Consider the following 9,838-nt stretch of genomic DNA (forward strand, 5'->3'; position numbering starts at 1 on the left):
GTGATTAAGGGCGTCACAAATAAACATGACTTGAAGTTATTGAGTTTTTCCTTGCCCTCATGTAGGTTTTAGATCAGGAGATGGTGTCATAATAGTCTGTGGTTTGCAATAATCTGTGGTCTGTGCAGCCCTTTGAGACTATTGGTGATTGAGGGACAGAAAAATTAACAGGACTTGACTCAACTTGAGGTTTTGGGGGTTTTCCTTGCCCTCATATAGGTTTTAGATCAGGGGATGGTGTAATAATAAAGTCTATAGCTTGCAACAATCTGTGTTCTATGCTGCCCTTTGAGACTCTTTGTTATTAAGGGCTATACAAATAAACATGACATGACTTGAAATTTTGTGAGTTTTTCCTTGCCCTCATGTAGGTTTTAGATCAGGGGATGGTGTCATAATCGTCTATAGTCTGTGCAGCCCTTTGAGACTCTTTGTGATTAAGGGCTATACAAATAAACATGACTTGACTTGACTTAACCCAAACATGGGAAACTAATTGTTATGCAACCACAGTTTAATACCAACAATATCCATAACACCACAGCTAAAGCTAAATTATTTTAAGGGCGGCAGCTCAGGAGGTAGAGCGCTCGTCTTGGGATCAAGGGATCCCAGTTCGAATCCCGGCTCGTCTGTGTTACATGTCGAAGTATCCTTGGGTAGGACACTGAACCCCTAATACCCCCAATGAGCAGGTTAGCGTCTTACAATACAAGGCCGCTATTGGGAAAATGTGGAGCACATTGTAAAGCCCTTTGGGAAGTCATTGACTTGAAAAGCGCTATATAAATGCAGATCATCATCATAAGGAAGCAATTATTAACCTTGACACACACAACATTGTGGAAGAACCACAATTTTAGAGAAATGCTACTTTCTTTAAAAACAAAAACTTAAATCTAAACTGTCTTTCAATACTGCACAAAAACTCATTTAAAACCAAACCATCAAGGAGACACAACATTGTGGGATGTCAAGAAGTCATCTACGGGAAGAAAAGGTGTTGACTCCTTATCGTCAAGTAAAATAGGCACACCTATTAAAAACTATTTGGGGCACAGTGTCTATTATAATTCTTTGGTATGTCATACGTCACAAAAACAATTGCGAAGTATTATTCATGTCACCTCGTGTGTAATTTTTAGATAACAAATGCCGAACGACTGGAATGGTAAAATTGCAACATGGACTCGAAGAATACAATCACAGTTGGTGTTGTGATTTTGGGTTTATAGGGACCTACTTTGTAGTATTTGCATATTTTTAAGGATGTTTTTATTTTTGACACGATTGCAGTTAGCTAGCTAGCTAACATCCGTTATAGACTCGGAGATTCTTAATGGGCCATCACCAGTCTAACGTGCCATTTTTCTGACAATTCCATTGCCCCGCTGCTGTTAGAGCACATCGTTGTTGGCTATTTATTTGAAGTTACCATAATTAAAAAAAAAATCTTGAGGTTAAAAATAAATAACCTACATCTGTCATAATGACTGATTAATTTCACCTGTCCTACTTATGCTCAGTCCTTTCACTCGCCTGTTGTCAGTCCGTCAGTGAACCTCTGTTTTCACAAGGCAAGCATTTTTGACTCTGACTCCCGGCGGTCCGGTTTTTTTCACCCGTTCGTTCCTGATTTCCCCGGTTGTCTCCGGCTATGACCCGTTTCTTGAACCCGACCACGTTTTGATCTCCCGTCCCGGCTAACGACCTGTTTTTCCGTCCACTACACTATGACCTCCCGCTCCAGAAGATCCACCTTCCGATTCTGTGAGCGGCTTGCTTCCCGCGTCCAGCAAGTACCAGATCGCGGGCGCTGCCTTTCCTCTATATCTCAATAAACTTGTGATTAACGTTACGCATCTGGGTCCTACTTACAATCTGGTCGTGACAACATCTTATCATTTTAGTGACAGAGAATGAATATAAAAACTGTAGCCTGGAAAAAAATGTTTTATTGTGTTACCTTGACTTATAAATAAATAAATCATGCACTGCTGCTTTGAAATAGATAGGTAATCCATCTTTACGATAAAAGTCCATGGAATGAGAAAGAAACTACCCGGATGGCTTGCCTTGCTGTCAGCTTGCTAATATTAGCACTAATTTTATTGTTTGGGGCTTAAGTGTGCTCCAAATCAGAACCCTTTATCTAACCACTGCCCCCTGCCATGAGGCAAGTGAACTGCGTGCCTCACTATCCAATTGCTGACGGTAGTATGTTGAATACTTATTGTATTAATAAAATTCATCATGTAATGTGAAAATTCAGGGATTTTGAAAAAGAAAATCCATAAAATGTGAAGTGAAGTATGACAGAACTTAAAAACTGCCTAAACATAACCATTTAACATGTTTTTTATTTTATATTTCCATGATAACAGGTAAGGCACAGTGTCCCTTCCTTCCCCTGACTGTACGTAACTGCTTCTTTCTGTTAACAACAACTAACTGGCAACCATTCATCAACAACATCAAGAGGACTATTTTATATTTCTGATCAGGAAACTACCTTGATGATCTACTTTCCCAAACAAGACTTTTTTTCTGCTGGGCCCAGGCCAAAATCTTACACACATTTCCCATTGTTCTGTGTGGGAAACACTTGTCTACAAAATAGCGTCGCCGCTTATTATTAGGTCTTAATAGTAGACGCACTTTTAAGTCATTTTGTAGTGTCTTGTTATTGCTTTTCTAAACTTAAACAATCGAAAACTAGAATGCCATTAGAGCATCACCCGACACAAAACAATTTTTCATCTGAATTTCCCTTTTTGGTCATTCACCTCTAGAGTAACTTATCTGCTTGCTTCACAAAGACTATAATCAGGCTTTTGTGGGGGGGGGGGGGGGGGGGTTGGGGGGTGTAGAATGTCTTTCTAGGGAAGCTGCTGACTCAGCAAAACCAAAAATGCACTGTCAGCTTTTTTGGGCTGTTTTGACATCTTGGGTAACCTACCCAACTGCTTGTAAAATATGGTGTTGATATGTAATGTTTTTCTAGAGAGTGGAATGTCTAACTGGAAAAATTCTGAGTCAGCAAAACCAAATAAACTTTTTTGAGGCATTTTCCCATACATTCTGTCTGCAAGACATTATATTGCACTTGAATATTGTTCTTGCCTGAAGGAGGGGAATGTCTTTCTGCAAAAACTGCAGAGTCAGCAAAACCAGAAGTGCTTTTTTTTTCTCATTTTCACTTCTAGAGTGAACTACCTGATTGCTTGTAAACAAATTGCGATCCTAGCCAGGCTTGACTTGAGAGAGTAGAATGTCTTTCTGGAAAAGCTGTTTATTGACCAAAACCAAAAATGCCAAATTCGTTTTCGTGGCAGTTTTTACATGTGAGGAGGACCTACCTGACTGCCTTTAAAAGATGGTGTTCACATTAATTGTCCTTCTTGCCTGTAAAGAGTGGAATGTTTTTCTGGAAACAAAGGGTAACCTGTCTAGGGTAACTTAGATGTAAAAGGGTAACCGCCTGTGAGGGAGTATGGTCATATCTAAATTAATTTCCCTTTTTCATGGTTGGAGAGACAGAAACATACCAACAAATAGAAAAACCGACAATTCTGAATTTCCCTACGGGATGAATAAAGTATCTATCTATCTAGACATCTATCTAGACATCTAACTAGACATCTATTTATCTAGACATCTATCTAGTATCTAGACATCTATCTAGACATCTATCTATCTAGACATCTATCTAGACATCTATCTAGACATCTATCTATCTAGACATCTATCCATCTATCTAGCTATCTAGACATATATCTATCTAGACATATATCTATCTAGACATATATCTATCTAGACATCTAGACATCTATCTATCTAGACATCTATCTAGACATCTATCAATCTAGACAGCTTTCTAGACATCTCTCTATATATTTAGACATCTATCTATCTATCTATCTATCTATCTATCTATCTATCTATCTATCTATCTATCTATCTATCTATCTATCTATCTATCTATCTATCTATCTATCTATCTATCTATCTATCTATCTATCTATCTATCTATCTATCTATCTATCTATCTATCTATCTATCTATCTATCTATCTATCTATCTATCTATCTATCTATCTATCTATCTATCTATCTATCTATCTAATTGAGTAGTATTGTCTTTATTGTCATTGATAACAAAGTAATAAACATTGTATGCAACACGATTAGACATGGCGTTCCGGGGTAAACATGTAATAAAGACTTTAAAGAGAAAAAAATGATAAATGGGCAGAAAATAATATTTACAACGTAGTGCTTAGAGATTGGCCTAAATTATAATAATAGCACAGTGGTATATACTTCGATCCCAAAGGAAAACATTATCCCCACCCCCGCTTTGCTTGCGGCTGATAACAATCTCAAAATTAAGGCATTGACAACAACATCAAAACATTCAAGCGGGAGATTATAGGTAAAACTAAACCCTTTAATTGAGTGTTTTTTTTGGTGTTGTTTTTCCCATCTGTTGGCGGGATTACACACCAAACATAGCCGGATCATTTCCCTACGCACGTGTTTGGACTCCACTCGTTTTCGATGATCGTGACGAGATGTGTCATGAATTAAAACTCAACTATCAAGTGCGTAGCAATAAAACCCGAGCTAGCTTGGACTTGTTACAGTGAGTCGGGGAGAGAAACTGCACGAGTGGATAAAAATAAACAATATCTACTCGCTTGTCACTTTTAAGGTCATGCAGTTCACAGGAGAGACGAGAACCGTATTTTCTGGACTATAAGTCGCATACCTGTCAACCTGTACGTTTATGATTGTCAGGGTTTCAATGTAAATCTCTTGAATTTCTGTCTCAAGGTAATTAGCTTGGTTTTTATATTACTAAATATAAAAACAATGTTTCTCATACACACACACACATGAAGTAACGTTTCAATAATCAGTCTAATTGCATCTCTTGTACGTTTATCACTCTTGTATTCTTTTATTTTGAAGTCATGTTCTTGTGTGCACTGATCTCTCTGACGCAAAATAAACGTCTCTCTCTCTCTGTGGACTTCGACCAGGTCGGACGTGAGTTCTTTTCTCTACCGTTATAATGTAGAATTCAACTATATACATGTATTTTATCTGTGCAAACATAGCCATTAAACAGTCTTAATAATGATCATCTCTCACAATGATGCATTTTAAGACGTGTACGACGTACGAGAAAATCTGTACGGAAAAACGCAAATTTGTCAATGATGGGTACTATCCTGTATACACCGACTATCACCAAACGGCAAATCAATCAAGCCAAACGAGTTCACCTCGGTAGCCTCTATCTCGGTAACTTTTTTTTCTAGTGCGAACGAAGCGAGCAGTTTTATGTAGTGAAAGGAAGTCCGTCTCTTTTAAGAGAACCGGCTTTTTCGGCTCACTTGCTTTGATGCATTATATTACGAATGAGGATGTTGTATAAAGAAGTTAGGAAAAAAAGGAAGTATAAAATGAGAAAATTAAAAAAGATAAGTTGTGGTTATCCTTTTAATTTAATGCAGAAAATGAATTCATAATTTGAATAAGAAAATGTATTATTCTACTTACCGGTAATTATATTTGCATGTATTTTTTCCTTCTACAGTGAACGTCTAAGCGACTTGATTTTTGAACTTTTTTTATAATAAACCTCATTCATGTCGAGCAACTCACTATCTCACAACAAAATGTTAATTAACAATAGCTATAATATAACGAAACACGTGTACAATATAACATGTTAAACTACATAAACACGTTTGAAAAAAAAAAAATGGTGTAAAATGATTTTGTATTTTGTAATGGAAAATACGACAGTTTGTTAGGGCACGGAGATGTGGAGGTTGACAGGTATGAAGTTGCTCCGGAGTATAAGTCGCTCCGGCCAGAAAATGCATAATTAAGAAGGAAAAACAGGTATAAGTCACACCGGGGTATAAGTGGCACTGTCACCAAAAACATACATGTCATCTTGAAAGGCAATTCAAAATAAATAAATTCGTAGGGTATTCAAACGTTACATGATTGACACGACATAAAATATTATGTCACGGTTGCCATGGCGCCCAATTGGCCCCGCCCGTTTGGCACCAGCTGCGGCTCATTAACAGATTGGCTTTCCGTCTTTTTAAGCTCAGTGCGCTCTCTTATTTTGTCAGTCCGTCAACAAACTTCTGCCCCGCAAGACATGGGTTTCTACTCGGTCCTGTTTCCTGTTACTATTTCCTGTCCGGTATTGTTGACATGTGTTTTAGAACCTTGTCGTATTTATTGCACCTCACCAGCAACAGATTTATCCTACACTTAAAATGGAACAAAAATAAACAATATAGTAAAATAACAATTATCAATAGATTTACTATATTGAAGTACTTAATATTGTTTTTAAGTGAGTTTTTGATAAAATTGAATCGAACTCTCACAATTCGAGATCACTGGTCAAGTAGACCTAGCCTACTGTGCTTATTCTAAGTATTTTGTTCACAACAAAATGCAATTGTAAAACAATTTAAAATGAGTTTCACCCTATAGATCAGGTGTGTCAAATTCATTTTACCTCGGGGGCCATACGACAGAAAATTCTCTCGGGGCCAGACTAGTAGATTAGAGAGAAATAAAAAGAAATGAGAGAAAGAGAGGGAGAGAAAAACAGAGCTGGTGGGACAAAATGAGTGAAGGGGAGAAAGAGAGAGAGAAAATGTGAGAAACAAAAGTGATCAAAAGAGAAACAGTGAGATAGGGGAAAGGAAAGAAAGAAAGAAAGAAAGAAGGAAATCCAAAAATAAATAGAAAGAGAAAAAGAGAGAAAAGAGAAGAAGTGAAAGAGAGATCAGGAGAAAGACATAAGAGGAAAGTGAGAGAGAGAGAAGAGAAAGCAAAAGAAGGCAAAAGGACACATAGAGAGAAAGAAACCAAGAGGCAAAAAGAAAAAAAAAGAGAGAGTGAAAGAGAGAGAAAAGGGAAGGAGAGAAAGAGTGAAAGAGAGAGATACAGAGAGTGAGAGAAAGCAGAGGAAGAGAGAGAGAGAGAGAGAAAATACAACTACAGCGTTTTTGTGAGAGGCACCTGGCTTGGTCAACATCAAGTGCACATATTTCAACCTGCAGCTCGTTTTTCTCTTGCGCTTCCCTCAGCGTTGTCTTGCAGGCCGGATTCAATCCCTTAGCCAGCCTGATCCAGCCCGCGGGGCGCCTGTTGGACACCATTGTTATAGATAGATATCTAGCAAGACAACTGCTCAAGTAGACATATGCTACTGTTCTTCAAGTATTTTTACACCACAAAGGAGTTCAACAATATCAAGTGCGGTTAACGCTGCAGTGTAAAATAAATCAAATGCCTCCAACATCAGACAACTGATCAAGTAGAAATAGGCAACTGCACTTCAAATACTTTCAACAGGAATATACAATATAAAGTGACTATCCAATCCCTCTCCGACTCTCTTAACCCCCCTCTCTCTCCATTTTCGGCACAGTAGTGCAAGGTTAAAATTATCAACTAGAGCGCCATCTTTGGGTTTAGTGTGAATGTAACATGTGAAAAGATATGTCAATCATAAAAGTTTAAAACTCAAAGATATAAGAATCTGTTAATAATTTCACAAATACGTCTCACTTGGGGCAGCACGGCGGCGCAGTGGTTAGCGGCACAGTTCTAAGGTCTCGGGAACCGCCTGTGTGGGTTCAAATCCAGCTACCGGACTTACTGTGCGGAGTTTGTATGTTCTCCCCGTGCTTTTTTGGGTTTCCTCCGGGCACTCCGGTTTCCTCTCACATTATAAAAACATGCATTTCAGGTGGATTGGCCGGTCCAAATTGTCCCTAGTTGTGAATGAGCGAGCGAGTTGTCTGTCCCTGTGTGCCCTGCGATTGGCTGGCAACCGGTTCAGGGTGTCCCCTGCCCACTGATGATTGCTGGGATGGGCTCCAGCACCCCCGCGACCCTACAGAGGATAAGCGGTGCAGCTAATGAGATGAGATGAAATGAGAAGTCTCACTTGAGTATTAAAAATTGCTATTTATTGTTCGAAAAATAAGGTACAAGTCGGGCAGCCGGGACAGGAAACCGTAAGCAAGTTGGGCAGCTGGGACAGGACACGGAACGTGATCGGAGATCGTAACAAGTCGGGTATCCGGGATCGATACAGGAAACGGAATCGGTAGCTATTTTACTGTTACCTACTCGCCCGGCTGTAATGTTTTTGTTTTTTCTTTTCTTGCCTTCGTTCCGATCAAACAATAGGATTTGGAGAAATGAGCACAAGCTATGTCAACAGAATGATTACGATAAGAGCGGAGGAATGTACCGGATGTGGAGCAGAAAATCTCGTTTGCGGCCGGCACTCCTTGTCGGCCGTTCGAAAAATGAAAACGCATGAGTCATGTGTAAAAATGTGCCTGACGTTTTGTTTTTAAGCGGAAAGGAAGTCGGCCCTTTTGAGAGGAACGAGGACTCGTGCTTCCTCGTTCTATTTGTTTGTTGAGAAGACGAACAAAAGAGGCCATTGTTAGCCGTCCTTGAGTTGCTTGATTGTAAAACCGATTATCGAGTGATAAAGGTCATCGCCACCTCAATATCAATTTACACATCATATTAATATGACCTTTTGCGTAATCAGGGTTGGGTAGGGTTACTTTAACTGGATTACTTTCAATTACTTTTGGATTACTCCAATACCAAATATGCTAATAAAAGACAAAATAAACTAAATAGGAATAAAATGACTCCATTTTGTGCATGCTTGGGGAGTAACGGAACACATGGAACGGCAAAAAGCTCATCTCATCTCATCTCATTAGCCGTACCGCTTATCCTTGTTAGGGTCGCGGGGGGGCTGGAGCCCATCCCAGCCATCTCCGGGCAGTGGGCAGGGGACACCCTGAACTGGTTGCCAGCCAATCGCAGGGCACACAGGGACAGACAACTCATTCGCTCATTCACACCTAGGGACAATTTAGACCGGCCAATTCACCTGAAATGCATGTTTTTGGAATGTGGGAGGAAACCGGAGTGCCCGGAGGAAACCCATGCAAGCACGGGGAGAACATACAAACTCCGCACAGGAAGTCTGGAGCTGGATTTGAACCCACGACAGGTTCCCATGACATGAACTGTGCCGCACAAGCGCTAACCACTGCGCCGCCGTGCTGCATCGGCAAAAAGCTGTTTGGATTTATTTTCATTTTGTTTCTGTCGCATTTTATGTTCATTTTGCCGGAGATCAAAGAGATCAAAGCCAGGAGAGAAAGCTTACCACGTGTTGTGAGTCATAATTTCATTCCTATTTAGTTTCTTTTGTCTTTTATTAGCATATTTGGTATTGGAGTCATCCAAAAGTCATTGAAAGTAATCCAGTTAAAGTAACCCTACCCAACCCTGCTCACGAATGACGATTCATTTGATTTAAGCAGGTTTTTGAGATTTTCCTCATGTATGTTTTTGAATTTTTCCTTGCCCTCACGGAGGTTTTAGATCAGGCGATGGTGTCATCATAGTCCGCGGTTTGCAATTATCTGTGGTCTGTGCAGCCCTTCGAGACTCTTTGTGATTAAGGGCGTCACAAATAAACATGACTTGACTTGACTTGAGGTTTTTGAGTTTTTCCCTTGCTGTCATGTTGGTTTTAGATCAGGGGATGGTGTATTAATAGTCTGTAGTTTGTAATAGTCTGTGGTCTGTGCAGCCCTTTGAGACTCTTTGTGATTAAGGCACAGAAAAATTAACAGGATTTGACTTGACTTGAGGTTTTTTAGTTTTTGCTTGCTGTCATGTCGGTTTTAGATCAGGGGATGGTGTCATAATAGTCTGTAGTTTGTAATAGTCTGTGGTCTGTGCAG

Source organism: Urocampus carinirostris, chromosome 2, assembly GCF_059441175.1.
Source record: "Urocampus carinirostris isolate Australia breed hairy pipefish chromosome 2, RoL_Ucar_1.0, whole genome shotgun sequence".
Taxonomy (NCBI): Eukaryota; Metazoa; Chordata; class Actinopteri; order Syngnathiformes; family Syngnathidae; genus Urocampus; species Urocampus carinirostris.